A 17,925-nucleotide genomic window follows, 5' to 3' on the forward strand; every position below is an offset into this window, starting at 1 on the left:
AATACGGATAAGTTGAGACAAGGTGAGGAAGTAAGGAAAGAAGTGAAACGATAAGAGTGGCTGAGGATATGAGTGAGCTAAGCCAGAAAGTAATTGGAATAAGGAAAGGAGAAAAAAAAACTTGGCAGGAAAAGCAAAGCAAAATGGTAGCTGCAACAATAAAGGTAAAGAAGGAGGACCTAGTTTTGAGGAGGCAGTCAGGGGAAATATGAAGAAAAGGGACAGGACAAGAAGACTGAAACGAGTTGCGGGTAACAAGTTCAAAGGAGAAAGATTGGAGACAGATGGAGGTGGCTGCGGTGTGAAAGAACACACAGAGAAAGACACAGGGCAGAGACAGGAACTGTCAAAGGTAACGACGTAAAAAATAACCAACGTAATCGGTAGATAATCGTAGTGAGAGAACTGGGAGGAAAGGGGAGTGTAAGATATGAAAATAAAATACGAGCGCGAAGGGAGCTGCAAAGAATAAGCGCAAAGGTGTAAGATAGGAAAAATGGAGAAAGGAGAGAAATAATAATAAGTCTGAGAAACAAGAACATCGGGAAGGACTGTGAGTGGCAAGTGGTGGAACGGAAGAAGGGTAGGGAAGGTAAGATGAGCGAGAAGGGAAAAATGCGACTGAGGGAAAACGAATAAATGGAAAAGAATGAAAGAAAAAAAGACGAGAGCAAGAGTAGGAAGGGAGAAGAGAGAGGGAAATAGAAGGATAGGGAAAGTAGAAGGAGGAAAGGGGAGGAAGACAGAGAGGGATGTTGGATATAAGGAAGAGATCAGAAAGAAAGAAGGAAGGGAAAGGGGAGGAAATTGAAAAAAAGCAAGAGATGAAAGGGAATGTAATAAGACAGTGAAAAGAAACAAGAAAGGACATAAAGAGTGGAAATTGAAAAAAGCAAGAGATGAAAGGGAATGTAATAAGACAGTGAAAAGAAACAAGAAAGAACATAAAGAGTGGAGGGAAGAAGGAAAAGCAAAGAGGAAAGGAAAGGAAAGAAAGGAAGGATGACGGGGGGATGAGAATGGAGAAAAGAGAAGGAGAGAAAGAGGAACAGGAAGGATGGAAGAAAGAAGCAAGACAGCAAAGTGTAATATGCCTCAGGGAAGGACTTATGTGACCTCTTAGGAACCTCCATTACCCAAGCTGTATTACACTGCTGTTATACTGACCACATCACAGCACGTCACACCACAGCACACTACACCACACCACATCATACCACACAATAGGCACGTCACCCTATTTCACATCACATCACATCACATCACAGCCAAGTCACATTCACACCAGACCAGCCCACACCGCAATACACTACAAAACACAGCAGTTTTGTCACACACCATACTACAGCTTCGCTTATCCATATCCTCCACCTTCACCATCAAAATCACACCCCACAATCATCCTCATTCCATGTCTTTCCCTTGTCTTTTCCGGTTCATTCTGCTCCTTGTTATCTTCACTTCCTTCATTTTTTCCCGGCTTAGCCATCCTGGCCGACACCTCCCGCTATGGAAAAAAATTCGGAGAAATGTCTAAAGTCAAGTCTGAGCCGGAGGTGAGGGTGGGACACCAGATACTGCGGTGTCTGCCTTTGACCTGACGTTATTCTTTTATGTGAATTGAAATCAGCTGCCTAATTTGATTCCTAACGGAAAGAAATCTATCGCTTTCTGTCCAGCCTTAGCCGTCGTAGTTCCACATCACAGCTCTCTATTCCACATGTGTCAGTGTAACTGGTTCCTCTTGTAACTTTTTCCTTTTTTGTGGTGCTCTGATTGGATGGTTATAAAAACCTGTGTTATGGCATAGTGATGTGGCGAGCTCACCCACAGACACTTGTGCAAATAGCTTCGTAATTTTCCGCGACAACACGTGGGGAGCTGGATTGGGAATCTTACACATTTTTTCAACCAGTACCCAAAATTTATCTGATAACCCTCGATCCCCTTAAAATTGCTTCCGACACCTGTCCAATGCTCTGTCTTAACATGCAGGCATTGTGTCTGTGTGCAATATGTAGTGTCACGGGGATGATGAATTTAATGAATTAAAAATATTTAATTGTTGTTTGTAAATAGGGGCAATAATTGACTTGTTAAATCAAGCAGTAAGTTTTACTTTATGCCGGCTTACTTCGCCGATTCTCTAAAGACGAGAATTTATAACTTTCTCAACAGTACACAGCAGAAACTACTCACGAGTGCTGTTTGTTAGTACTGTTAGCCTCACGAGAAAGTGACTCCACCCCTGACAATCAATAACTAATGCTATTACTGATAAACAGGTTCTTGCCAGTGCATTAACTCCTGGCTGGCACAACGGATTTAAGCTTGATACAAAAGAAACTGGCTTGAGAACCAGTTATGAATAATGCAATGCGTTTATGCAAATTAGGAGCAGCAACTACAATAAGCTTAATGTGGAGAAATAAAACACGAGTTTAATTATATTGACCTCAAAGAAAAAAGAACTGTACATTTATTAATTATAATGAATTAATTTTACGTTACATGAGTCTCAAAATGAATTCAAAATAACAAGGGAAATACACTCACTCGCTCACTCAAAAGCTAAACTCTTAACCTAAGAAAACGAAAGGGAATACTGGTCAGTGAAGGGGGCTAGGCGGAAAGACTGGGCGCCGGCGCAGGACAAACACTGCAATACGCTAAACCTCTTCGCCGATTCACCGTCTAGGTGGAGATTTCAGGAACTCGCTGTACAACGGCAGCGCTGCTCCACGCTGGGTACATGAACCTGCTCTCACGACGATCAAAGCCTGACTAACTTCGAATTATGAAAGAGGGCGAGGGCCGGTCATGTTTGCTTCAACGGTAAACGGAAAGAAAGTGAGCGATAAAAGCTCACAATAAGTCACTCAGTGAAGGCGCTAATGTTGCACGCAAGGATGATCACTTATGAAACAGTGAAAAATGTTCTGAAAACCGCCCCAACCGAGTGAACGCGAGGACGGTTGAACTGAGCGATACGCAGTGGAAACTCCACCAGAATTCGTGGTTTTCCCACTGATGAAAAATGTCACGAATTTATAAATACGCTCGCGCGAATTCGTGACATGTAGGGACTTGGACGGCTGATGAAAGATGGAAGTTGTACTGTACTACATCTACTCTCCGTGTGTTTAAGAAAGGAAAATTATGATGTAATGGCAGTGTGAGAAACAATGATGACTTATGTTTGGGAAATGAAAGTTGTGATGTAATGGCAGTGTAAGAAGCAATGATGAAGTATGTATGGTAGTGTGAGAAGCAATGATGAAATATGCTTGTGAAAGTAATGATGTAATGATAATGTGAGAAGCAATGATGGAGTATGTTTAGGACAGGAAAGTTATGAAATAATGGTAGTGTGAGACGCAATGATTAAGTATGTTTGGGAATGGATAGTTATGAAATAATGGTAGTGTGAGAAGCAATGATGAAGTATGTTTGGGAATGGATAGTTATGAAATAATGGTAGTGTGAGAGGCAACGATGAGGTATGTTTAGGAAAGAAAAGTTATAATGCAATGGTAATGTGAGAAGCAGTGATGAAGTATGTTTGGGACAGGAGAATTATGATGTAATGGTAGTGTGAGAAGCAATGATGAAGTATGTTTGGGAAGAAATGTTATGATGTAATGGTAGTGTAAGAAGCAGTGATGAAGTATGTTTGGGACATGAAAGTTATGATGTAATGGTAGTGTGAGAAGCAGTGATGAAGTATGTTTGGGAAAGGAAAGTTACAATGTAATAGTAGTGTGAGAAGCAGGGATGAAGTAAAGTGGCTGGTGCTGTGAACGTCTTCACAAGTAATAAAAGAATGAGTACAGAGGCTGCAAGAGGATTGCATGACGGGGCATTAGTGGACACACTGATGGACAGACTTTGGAATGGCATGAGTATCAAAGCCTGTGTGTGAAAGCTATTGAAATGAAACTGACAGCATGGTGTCCTATGTGGACTGAGTGGGATGGATATGAATAGTAATACTGAAAGCGTACAAACGCCAAACATGAATGTGAGTGAAAGCTAGGGTAGGACCAAGACTGGAGGGGTGAGGCTGGAGGCTTCAAGAAAAAAGGGACAATGCAAAGACAATCAGCAGCAGGAAGTGAGGCAACAGGCAGTGGGCCGTGAAATCTGACTAACCCTTTGAGTACCATTTCATTATTTCAGAATTATATCCTGGGTAACAGTAAGGCGATCCTAATGAGAGAGAGAGAGAGAGAGTAGAGAAAAAGAAAAGGAAGTAATCTGAGGCAATGGTGGGGCAAATGAAAGGCATAAATGTAGGAGGGGGTGAAGTGGTGTAAAGAGGTGATCAGCCTGAGAGAAAGAGTGAAAAGGAAGTATGAAATGGAAATGCATGGAATAGAAGAATGAACGGGGAAGAGACAAAGGGCAGAAAGTGTCAGACGCTGAAAGAGTGGGGATGAGAGAGAGAGAGAGAGAGAGAGAGAGAGAGAGAGAGAGAGAGAGAGAGAGAGAGAGAAATATCTAATAAATGAAAGGATATGAATATAAGGCTATAACATGGTGTTGGTGTTTGACAGGGCCGCCTTCACGTGGTGGCACCGACAAGACCGGCGGTGGAACTGACTGGCTTAACATCTCTCAGTCCCGTTCTTATCCTCCCAAAGGAGGAGGATGTGATGTAGAAGAGCTTCAGCCTGCAGTCCACTGTGTTCACTTTCAGTTGAACCTATTACTATTACTACTACTACTAACACAACCACCACCACCACTGCTACTACTACTATTTCTTGCCTTCTTCAAGTAGTTTAGTCACACTCTTGTAGGAGCTGACTAGCATGGGCTAACAGGCTTACTATAGTTAACCTCTTAAGTTCTGTTTTTACTGCCCCGACTACTACTACTACGAGTACTATTACTACTACTACTAACAATAAAAAGTGTTAATTAGTGCGCTGAGAACAGAAAAGGGTGTGCATCTAAAGTGATACTGAAGGTGAGGTAATGGGGGGGAGGTGAGGGTAAGGGACTACTGGGAGTGGGGAGTGACAAAAGGCCCAGGTGGGGTGGAGGGTAAGGGAAAGGTATAGGATGGCTCAGATGTGTATATGGTGTGTAGTCAGTGGGTCGTGCCTGGTGTGAAAGGCAAAGGACAAGGGGATGGCCAGGGGTACATGACCATATCCTATTAATGGTGACAACCAACAGCAGCGCGGGTGATAGGGGAAAGCCAAAATGCAATTGAAGCGACCATGGTTATTTTGCTTCGACCTCCTGGACTTCTGAGTGAAAGAAGAAAAAAAAAAAAAAAAAAAAAGGATCCCTACGCTCTATTTTGAGTTTCTCTTGGCTTCCTGTAATACACATTTTACGCAAGAGCTTTGGTGGGAAAGTGACATGAAGCAGTTTGAAAACAAGAACGATGATAATGGCACCACATAAGAAAAAATCCTAAAAATGGCGAAGAGCTGTGAAAATGGTCAAAGATGACAGGACAAAACAGTAGAGATATGTGAAAACAGTCCATCCATCCATCATCCAATCCTACATTGCCCCATGAGAAGCGTAGGAGCCCGGGGCTAGGCAGCTGGTCCCGACATTCAAGATGAGAGTGACCAGCCTCACTCATCCCTGAGTGGCATTACTTGAGCAATCAACCCCAACCATCCCTTGGATATAAACCTTCATCGGCTCAATCCGATTGGAATGCAATAATTACCCACTACACCATCAGGCGCCAAAATTTGGTTATATGATTACCACCCAGCGTAGTAAATGGTTTCCTGGTGCACAGGAAACCATTTGGCTTGTCACTCAGTGTAGAGTCACCCACAGGCTGAAGGAAGTGGAAAGAATGAAGTAAAGAAAGACAGAAGAGGGAGTGTTAAGTCACCCGTAGGCAGAAGGACAAGGAAAGAATGAAGGAAAGAAAGACAGAAGGGAATGGAAGAAAAGAAGGATGGAGAGGAAAGGGCAGACACCCGAGAGCACCATTACAATGAAAATAATTATGTTGCATGAGGGGATTGAAGGAATTGGGAGGGGTAAAGGAATGACGGTCACCCAGCTTTAAAAAGAAATGATCATGGAAACAACGATAAAGGGAGGTGACGAGGCACCAAGACGGAAATCGGAGGCTTAGAAAATAATCTTCAGGAAGAATGATGATGTGGAGGTGTAGAAGGAGTATAGATGGTTGGAAAAGAAGCTTAGTGTTTAAGTAATGAAGGGTGAGTTGTGGGGGAAGGGAGGACGAGAAGGGAAGGGGGAAGTGTGGGTGTGGAATAAGGATATAATTATACACATACTTCTATTATTGCTGCAAAGGCTTTATCTATATTCAGGAAATAAAGTGCCAAAGTGTATGACCAGGTCATAACATCGCCCCCAGCATGCAACCTGTTCATTCAGGTTTCATACAAAACAATGTTACGTAGTTGTCCAGCCGGGGTATTTTATTTCCCGCTAACTCCTCTACTTTCTTTTTACCGCCCATCCTCACCAGGGGGCTCGCTACGCTCAGTAGGGGAGAAATAAACCTCCTGAATAATTTTAAAAAATTCTCCTCGCCTTTAACTCCTCGTACACAGGTAAAACAGCAATAAACAAAAACAAGCAACAATAAATATGCTAAAGAAATAACGCCAGCAATGGCATCTACGAATGAAATTCACACCTCCAGCGTTATGGAGCCATGCAAATGTGTGTGTGTGTGTGTGTGTGTGTGTGTGTGTGTGTGTGTGTGTGTGTGTGTGTGTGTGTGTGTGTGTCTGCAAAATGATTTTGGATATTGGTAGACATTCACCCCGGCCAAGTGTTATCAAGGTGGGGCCTCTAACGGCCACCGATAACTGAGGGGATGGCCCCCAGAGGGGACAATGCCATTTTTTTTGTTTAACCTAGGAACATGAACGTTTCTAACGCAGTAAGCCTTCGCCCGGGCCACCGTTTAGCCAGGTGGAACCCACGGGGGTCTTAACTCCCCATTGTAAAGTACTTCTTTCTCTTTACGACACAGCATTGGTGGGTGTTGTTTTTCAATTACGGCACAGTCTTTTATTTGGGCACTAAAAACAAATATTAAATTTTCAGCAATCTGAAATATTTCAATTCCAAATCGACTTAGCTAGGTTAAAAATTCCCAATATTCATCAACACTGGCAAAAGGGCGGCCTTTGTAATTTATTTCTGCTGCTGTCTACGCCTCTATTCATCACAAGATACCAAACTGCCTCTCGTGTTGGAGTTGACGAAGGTAAAGTCTAACGCTTTTAGCTCCGCAATCTGTTGAATAAAGTCGTCCGGATATTGCACGAACAATATAAATAGCACAGCATAGCTAAACAATACTAATCCCCACATGTGCCACCAACACAGTGGAACAGATGTCATCCATTTCGAAAAACTTTCTAAACAGCATTTCAGAATGACCGATAACCACTGGTAGTTTTTATACACCTGTCATATACTCAGCATGAAAGTATTGTCACTTAACCCGCCCCGTCCCGACGACGTATGGGTACGTCACCACGATTTGCATTTGCCAGTCCCGGCGACGTACCAGTACGTCGTGCAATTGCAAGGTACCTAATTTGCACAATTTTCAATTTTCGCACGTGATTTTTCGTATGTATACACAGGACACCTTCCTCTATTCCTGTACAAGATACCAAGCAGGGACAATGCCTTAAACTGCATAACCTCCCCCCTCCCCCCCTCACGCCATTGTCTTGGCAAAGGACCTGTTACCAGTGACCTGGCTAGTAAAGTTATTCAGGGCTAGAGTGATTCCCCAATTGATGACAATGTGGAGGACAATGTTTACATAGCATTAGAAGAAGAAACAGCCAGAAATAATGATCAGGTAGTGTGGCAAAAATAGGTCAGGTATGGTGATTAGTTAGTGAGTGAAACAATGCTTATAATGCCTTTATTACTGCTTGAAAACCAATATACTGTCATACTACATATACACTCGTACCAAGTAAATAAATAAATACCGTTTATGAGTGGATAAAATAGTTACCCTCCCATAGAACTCGTTTTCTTTGGTGCCAGCATGTTAGAAAACCCACTCAGGTAAGGAGGAACTCCTACCTGGATTGGGCACTTTAAACCTCAGGTGAACGATTTCTATATGAATTTTCGATGTTTCTCACCAAAAGCGAAGGTTTTAGCCAAAAAAAAAAAAATCAAAAATACCTCGGGACTGGGGGATGTCGGAGGTGCGGAAAACCTCGGGACGTGACGGGTTAAATAATATGACGCAACCTGAAGAGGACCGAAGTGAGAAATAACTCATATGTTTCGTACGTTTGGCAAAAAAGTATAACCCACCAGAAAATTCCAGAAGCACAGACGACACTGTCTATACCAGTTTAATGTCTATAAAGTACAAACACCAAGCAATCTACTCCAAACACTAAAAAATCAGTTAAGTCTTCATATGTATTGGGCAGTGACATTCAAATGAATGATTTGTGAAATAAACAAATATTTTATGCCACACATTTAACAAAAATTAAAAAAAGTAATCAAGTGGTGATAATCACAAAAGGAAACTGTGTCATGAGAGTGAATGAATGAAATGTCCGCAACACTAACCTCAAGATGGCGGATGGCTTGGTCCTGTAAACACCAGCTCAGGTATTTTCGTTGTAATTTCCTTATTTCATTCATCTCGTACATCCTCCTCACACCTGTAGTTCTCTGGGCCATCATGATAAAACAAAACCAATTACAGAGTCCTGATTCCAGGTGGGTGAAGGTCGGGGAGAGAGAAACAAATGAATATTTATATAAAATCACACTCGCACTACCACAGCTTCAACTCGACTGACGCTCACGAGTCAAGACTCGAGAAGTCAGGGAAGAGAGCAGAGCATCATGGGTAATCAAGTGACAGCTGAGGGTGCACTTACGCTTTGCGAACGAACGAAAATAAACACTGCCGAACGAGTATTCACGAAGGTTCACGTGAGCATTCATTCATGTTCTGGCTTCAATATCCCACCTGTAATCATTCTCGTACCAGAATTTCTGTCAAGGTAGTTACATGTGCTGGATTTGTCATCCACTGGCTCTCGAGAGAAGTGATGATAAACTGCACACTCCTCCGAACTTGCATCTGAGCTGGAACAGGTTCGATTTTGCTCTACAGATCTGCATTAAACATTACTAATTCTTTACTACTGAGGCTAAACACACTTTATAACACTAACAGTACAACAACAGTAATATAATAATAATAATAATAATAATAATATTATTATTATTATTATTATTACTTCTACTACTACTACTACTACTACTACTACTACAACTACTACTACTATGATTATTGTTATTTATCATTATCATTATTATTATTATTATTAACGAATGAATCTTAACCTTCGTTTTTGTCATTGATAAATACTCCGTTCTCCCTGGTGCCAAACGAAGTGTGTCTTGCAGAAAAAAAGTGTACCCAGGCGCACGTGTTCCTTTCCAGCTGATTCAGTTGAATGAAGCAGCTTCGTTGTTGGTTCTACATGGAGTTGTTGGGGCAGTTTGGTACGGGTGACACATCACTGCCAAGACAGTGTACAACAGGCTAGCTTTTTACCAATTTATGTGCACAATGAAAACATATGGCACTTACATGCATACATACCCGATATACATATAAATGTTTATGTTGCCTCGCAATCAGCATTCTCTCTCTCTCTCTCTCTCGTATGGGTGCTGAACGGAAAAGTGGATCACTCTTACAATTGACGGTGTTTCATTTTATCGGCGGTAAAATAATGACAACAATGGCATTTAATCAGCATACCGGGTATGTTTTTCGTAGGTAAAACTAGTTTTTTTTTTTTTTTTTTACGCGTCCGACTCAGGGCAAAGGCTTCAGGGCCTATTTCTTGGGGGCAGTGACCTATCCCAAGGCCCAGTGGTCCTCCTACACCTCATGTCACCACTTCGGCGCTAACACCCACCGTCCATATTGAATACATGCTAAGGCTGTCTCATACAGGACTGGTGTATTGGTATCAGCGGGGGTATTTTTACGACATGTCGGCGGGTCATCTGGTAGATCAGGAAAGTCTGCTTTTAGGAAATTCAAATCCTTAAACTGTTCCCTGCCCCAGCCGGGATTCGATCCTGGGTCCATTAGGACTGCAGGCCGCGTCTCTAACGATTCAGCCACCGTCTCCCCCAAATATCTGACCATGGATAGTACTGATTATTTTCCATCATTAATGACAGCGTTTATAACCTCTGCAATCCAGTGCAGTTTTCTGATTTTCATTACTGCTTTCTCCAAAAGATTTTATTAAGCTTTGGAGACAAAGAGCAGATCACAGGACTGGATTACCAGAACCCCTTTACCAGAAACAGCCAACGTTAACTGTACCTAACGGAACCGCACCGGACTGTATCTCCAGAAAACTATGAACTGGAACGTATCGAATTTTCATTTTTAGATTCCATCTTCAGTGAATGTGATGATACAGCTGGTGTGCCCGAGGTTGTGAGACACAGAAGAACTGAAGGAAGTGTGGGGCGAATAAGAGTGGGTACGGGGGAGAACCGAGGTAGGGCAGAATGGAATGGAGGTATAAAGAGGTGAAACATACAAGAGGATGTAAAGTGAGACGAAGAATGGACGAAGGATATGGAAGGCAGCCTTCGCGGCGCCATTCTAGTTAGAGAAAAGGCGGGAAGGGATGAGAAGGCGGCAGACCCTAGTGAAAACGAGGAAGCATGGGTGAACGAACACTGAAAGGGACATGAGGAAGAAGTGAGGCTGCAAAACGCACGAGGCAAAAGGCAGAGGAAACCAAAGACATTGTTTGTTGAAAATGTTGAACTTCGTCGGATGGTGAATCATTATTGTCATAGAGAACACTCACAACACAGCTCCACCTATACACACCACCACATTTGTACTGGGGGCACAGTATTAATAATCTTCTTAAGCATTAACAAATTGCCCTTATTGGAATAATGACAGGCTTTTATTCCATGTTGTACCAATGGATGATTAGTTCGACCAGAGGAACTTCATTGTTACATTCATTTTTTTTTTCTATCATCCAATCACACATTGCCCCAAGTGAAGCGCAGAAGCCCGGGGCTAGGCAAGTTGGTCCCAACATTTAAGATGAGAGTGACCAGCCTCACTCATCCCTGAGTGGCATTACATGAGCAATAAACCCCAACAACCCCTTGGATATAAACCTTCGCGGCTCCGTCCGATTGGAGCGCCATAATTACTCACTAAACCACCAGGCGCCATAATCTGGTTATATGGTTACCACCCAGTGTAGTAAATGGTTTCCTGGTGTACAGGAAACCATTTGGCTTGTCACTCAGTGTAGAGTTACCCATAGGCAGAAGGAAGAGGAGAAAATGAAGGAAAGACAGAAGAGGGAGTGTAAAGTCACCCGTAGGCAGAAGGACGAGGAAAGTATGAAAGGAAGAAGAGGATGGAGGGAAAGAAGGATGGAGGAGAGGAAAGGGTAGACACCCGAGAGCAGCATTACAACGAATGAGTGGATGGTTAGCGCCCCCACCTACCACAAATAAACAATATAAATCATACTCACAGATGTCAGGTGTAAATCCGTCATTGGCATTCACTCAACTCTTACCTGCAACAGAGAAAAACACATCGGTTAAGTTACACATGTTTATACTGACAGTAAAGAAACTACGAAAAAAAAAAAAAAGTGGAAGACATTTCTAGGCAGGGACGAAAAATCAATGGATTAAGGAAAATATATTATGATACGGTGCAAACTGTTAACAGTGACGAAAATGTTACATACATTACAATAACAGATACGAGCGATGTAGACACGAGCATGAAGGACGACTAGCACTTGAAAGCTGAATGTTTACAATGACTAAGAGCGTAACAAACATAACAATAACAGGTAGACGAGCAATGGGGGCACCTAAGGAAGGAAGAAATGACAATAAGCGCTTGAAGGGCTGGCGGCTAATAATAAAGCCACCTTTGTTAAACTTATAGAATATCAAATGGGAGAATAGGCGTATGAGTGAACTAAATTAGCAGCAGGGTGTGTAGAGAAGCTGTAACGAGTCGTGTGTGTCACAATGAATACCAAGGGAACTCACTGGGGCGACCAAAGATAACACTTGAGATAGAACACTGGGATAGCACTTGAGACAGAGCACAGGGATAACACTTGAGATTGAACACTGGGATAACACTTGAGACTGAACACTGGGATAACACTAGACATGCAGCACAGGGATAACACTTGAGGTAAAGCACAGGGATAATACTTGAGTTAAAGCACATGGATAACACTTGAGGTAGAGCACAGGGATAACACTTGAGATAAAGCACACGGATAACACCTGAGATGCAGCACAGGGATAACACTTGAGATGCAGCACAGGAATAACACTTGAGATGCAGCACAGGGATAACACTTGAGATGTAGCACAGGGATAACACCTGAGATGCAGCACAGGGATAACACTTGAGATGACGCACAGGGATAACACTTGAGATGCAGCACAGGGATAACACTTGAGATGCAGCACAGGGATAACACTTGAGATGAAGCACAGGGATAACACTTGAGATGCAGCACAGAGATAACACTTGAGATGGTGTTCAGGAATAACACTTGAGATGCAGCACAGAGATAACACTTGAGATGGTGTTCAGGAATAACACTTGAGATGCAGCACAACGATAACACTCAAGAAATCATCGTAGGCAAGGACTTATATCACTGTTCATCACACGACAATCTGAGACTGGAAGTTTTTTTTTTTTTATAACATGGTATTAGATTGGAAGATTTTTTTTAATGTAACATGGTATTTTATATTTATATCTTATTTTTGCAATGTTTTGGTGTGTTTTGGCCGACTTGGATCTTCAGTTGCTGTCAGCATGGAACTGTTTCTGAGAATTAAAGTAATATTAATAATAATATGTGGAAAGGATGGAGAGTGAGAGACTAACAAAGAGAGTGTATGTGAGTGAGTTGGAGAGGGGGGAGGGGGAGGGGGAGGGGGAGGCCGAAGATGGGATGAGGGATGGGAGTGGAGGCATATGAGAGAGCGGGGTGTGAATCGGGAGGAGGGCATTGAAATGGCGGGAGACAGGGCGACATGGAGGTGACTTGTCTATGGCCACAACTTAACGGATTAAGGCGTCTTGCAAAAGATAGATAGCCAAGCACCAAGACACGAAAATGGGGAAAAAATTCCAGCAAATCCAAGAACCAACCTGGGCATCTTTCGGTCCAGATTTGGAAATATTCAGTCAAACCTTACTTACACCTTGTTTGGGCGTCCTCTGGTCCCAACTTAAGAATATACAGTTTAACGTCGAACTAAATCGGGCATCTTTCAGTTGTAACTTGATATCCAACATAACCTGACTTAGCCTGGACAATTTACCAGGTTAACCTTCAGTTCTATCTATCTCTAGAACCTTCAGTTCTAATTTACGAAATTAGTAGGTAGAATGTCGTGTGCTCTAATGAACTGCAAAGGTTCACCATTAACTCTGTAACGTATTAATTCCTGATAAGGTTTTGTATTTTTGGCCAGTAATCCACTGAACATCTAGAGCACAAGCCTGCCATCCCGGAGCTAAGACAGACACAGCCAATGATCCCACTAACGCACTATGCTGAGTTGTGGCTGGTTGAGTCCTACATATTCTGATGTCTCACTACCTTGCTCAGACGTAGTTTGCAACAGAAATGACATGGAAGAAACGTGCCTTAGATTTTATATAAACACCTGCAGTACGGGTAGAATTACTACGATTCCCTTGTTGTTCAGAACGAAAGTAGTACTCTGAACCAGAGTTTTTCGCAGACCTTAATTTAAAAAAAAAAAAAAAAAATGCCTCTCCATTCCTTCTCGTTTTCCAGCTGCCCAAAACCAATTACTGCTTTGCACTAGTCCGTGAATCTCGGGAAGGGCACAAAAAGTAAGTTCTTACAAATTAACTTTATGTTATTTGTTTGTGTTGAGCCTGCCATGATTTCCGCCTTCACAGTCATCTGCAATTACTGTAACAGGTATTATAAATATTAATGTATACTTCTCCACATATGTGTTAGGTTACTTTGGTAAATACGTGACTGAATGTACACTGAAAGTCTACGTGACCAAATTCGCTGATATGTCGCTTCTCACGTGTCATTCACAAACATAGCATTTTTGTATGTTCTCTCTCTCTCTCTCTCTCTCTCTCTCTCTCTCTCTCTCTCTCTCTCTCTCTCTCACACACACACACACACACCTGTTTCAAGGGGATACAGTTAGTTAACAGGAGGCTGTCATTATCATAAGGGATACCTGTGTTGCTCTACTCAAGAATACAGCAGCCAACAGCAAGGACGTCGTTTGCTATCTCCTTCTGGCATCTCAACAAGAACAATCATCGCTAAGCATTACAACCATCATCCATCCTCAGTCATACTAACCTATGTCCATTAGTATCCCTTCCTTTCATTTAATTTGGTTTCTATCATTTATCAGTTTCTTGCTATCTCTGCTTTCTTGTTCTACCTACAGTGAGGAACGTTATGTGGTGTATTTCAGACCAATACCTAAAAAACTGAAGATCTACATTTCACATGTAAAATTGCTTTGGTGTGTAAATAGAATTTCAACACAGGCCCCTGAGGAGAGGACATGCATAGAAGTAAGGCAAAGGGTAACAAAGTAAACAGAAAGGACGACCGTAGCAATGTTCATCCATGAATATGAAAACACAGACATTATACTGCAGCCCACAAAAAACAGTCCTTCTAAAACAATCAAGTATAAGATCCACATGGAAGTCCAGTCAGACTGACATAACCAGAACCCATGAGTGTAAAAGAGGAGGGAAGGATATTACATCAATGAAGGGCTTTATACAGTAAATCAAATGTGCAGACAAAGGCCTTGACTACTGGACGACCCTGGCATTGCTTTATTACCAGCAAAGAGAATGGTAGTGATTGGGTGATGCAGGATGGCAGTGGAGAGGTGAGGTAGTATGGCGGTGGTGAGATGAGGCAGGAGGGCAATGGTGAAGTGAGGAAGGATGGCAGTGGTGAGGTGATGCAGGATGGCAATGGAGAGGTGATGCAGGATGGCAGCGGTGAGGTGGGCAGGATGGCAGTGATGGGGTGAGGCAGGGTAGCAATGATGAGGTGAGGCAGGATGGCAGTGGTGAGGTGAGGTAAACAGAAGATTCTCACAGTAGCTTGTAAAATCCCTTCCTCGAAAACTTCTGTCTCCATCATTAAAACTTTCATGACCTGCGAGTTACATCATTTTAAAAGCGACTCTCAACCTTCTTCAGCCTCGCCGAGTTGAATAAATATGGGGTATCGGAGTATGATATTTTTACTTAAAAATTTTCGCAACCCGACACATTTCGAAACTTAGTTTTATACTCTATCCACGCAGGACTGCACGGACACATTTTCATATATAACAACAATCCTCTTATAAAGTAAAACTTGATGGCTGTAAATTAGTCACTGGAAGGAATTCATTGAGATGAATACAAACGTCCGGTGTTAGGGTGAATAAAACTCGTTGTCCTTCAACCACTACAAGGATCAGAGGGTGATGGCCATTATTATGTGGTCACTTATGGTGGCATTAAACAAGCAAGCAACCAGACAAACTATAGTATTTACAGTCAGCACCTTATCTTGAGAGGAATGTGTTTTACAAGCCCTTCATCAGCATCTGGAGTAGTGTTTCAGGATGGCAGAATTATGCTTGGTATGTAGGTCTTTTCTCTTGAGCACAGATTTAAAGAAAAATGGAAAAGAAAAAGAGGATAACTACAGTAGCCCAGTCTGTTGATGCTACACAGTTCCTGTAAGAATGACCCGATACGAGAATGAAGAAAGGAATAGTAAAGAATGGCTTAGTGCAGCCTCCAATAATTAATGCATTTCTGTAAAGGTAAGTTGTTAGAATGTTTTGTGAGTATAACTAATATTTGATATATACGATTGTTGATTTTAAATATATTAATATTATTTTTTCTTCTTGTTGCTGCTGCTGATGTCAGTACAGACACGTATCGACCTACTTCCAGCCAATGGACGGTCACACTGTCTGCAAGTCCACCTGCCACCTGCCGGTTATCACACTGCCACCAGCCTACCATCACACTGTCACTAGTCTATTACCACACTCCCGCCAGTCTACTACTTCACTGCCTCTGGCCTACTGCTACTACACTGCCTCTGGCCTACTGCTGTTACACTGCCTCTGGCCTACTGCTGTTACACTGCCTCTGGCCTATTGCTACTACACTGCCTCTGGCCTACTGCTACTACACTGCCTCTGGCCTACTGCTACTTCACTGCCTCTGGCCTACTGCTACTACACTGCCTATAGTCTATTGCTACTACACTGCCACCACTCTACTACTATTACACTGTCACCAACCTCCTACTATTACAAATACAGTACATTTCCACTAACCTATTACCACACTGTCACAAGTCTCCAACCATACTGGCACCTGCCCACTACCACACTGCCACCAGCCTACTACCACACTGTCACCAGCCTATTACCACAATGCAATCAGCCTACTACCACACTGCCACCAGCCTACTACCATACTGCCACCAGCCTACTACCACACTGCCACCAGCCTACTACCACATTGCAATCAGCCTACTACCACAATGCAACCTGCCTATTACCACACTGCCACCACCATCCTGTGTGACTTATACATGATTAGCACATAGAAGGATCCACAGCATCACCAGACAATTGCTCACAGGGTCATCTGGCTCCCACCTGTGCTGAGGACAGGCACGTTTCGGTGGCGGCAACGTACACACACACACACACACACACACACACACACACACACACACACACACACACACACACATACACACCGCAATACATTCGCAGTGTGGGTCGTGATGGTGCAGTATTTGTATATAATAATGGGATCAGGCAAACAGGATCGCACACAATAATTCTGGCGAAGCAGCAACTGCGTGAATATACAAGGGACCTCAAGAGCAGATTACTTCTGTACTAAACAGTATTTTGTTCTTACAAGTTGGTTATCTCTCGCACAGCAAGTCACACCATTATAAAAATACATAATTGCATAAGTAAATTATAAAACTACCATAAATTGATAAAGAATAAATATATAAGTGACAAAATTTCCAGGGAATTCAAAACAATCATGGAAAAGTATCGAAACAATTGCCCCCTCCTGTACCGGCCTCCTTGTGCCTCAGCAGATGCCAGCCACGTGGGAACAGTATTACATCATGGTTGAATTACTCCGATACCTGTGCTTCCTGCAGTCTATTAATTCTCTAGTCCAGTACTTACTGTTTTGTCCCATGACACATACTTATTTTCCCATTTCTTTACGTTTATATTTTCCTTTCTTTTTCTAATACTTTCATCATCCCTCTTAGTCTCTTACCTCATATCCTTTCCCCTTCATCTTTTTGCTTGTTATGTACAACCCTTTGCCACAGACCGAGAAACTGATTAACCCAGATCCACTGATCCCCCTGAGACTGGCTCTCTTTAATCTATCTTCGCCGAAGATGATATTTAATATTTTCATGTGGCTTCAGTGGCACCACGGACCTGCTGCCTTTACAGACGAAGCCTTTGATTTAAGGACGTACAGTACACTCACGATCAGTAACTGTTTTTTCCCGCCTTATATCCATGTATAATATTATGCTGAAAATCAAACTAAAATCCTAACTGAAATTCTATCAGAGGCAGTGATCAAAGTATAGTGGTTCATATACTCGGTGACTGTAGCTGTGTGCAAGAAATTGGTAGCTATTTACCGTAGCCGGGCCAAGGCCCAATGTGGAGGTCATGGGTCAGAGGTCAAGCTCACTGCTGTACAAGACAGGAGCACCATAATACAGCAAATGACTGTGGTAA

Source organism: Coenobita brevimanus, chromosome 73 (genome assembly GCF_032717465.1).
Source record: "Coenobita brevimanus isolate Jiangsu-jjx chromosome 73, ASM3271746v2, whole genome shotgun sequence".
Classification (NCBI taxonomy): domain Eukaryota; kingdom Metazoa; phylum Arthropoda; class Malacostraca; order Decapoda; family Coenobitidae; genus Coenobita; species Coenobita brevimanus.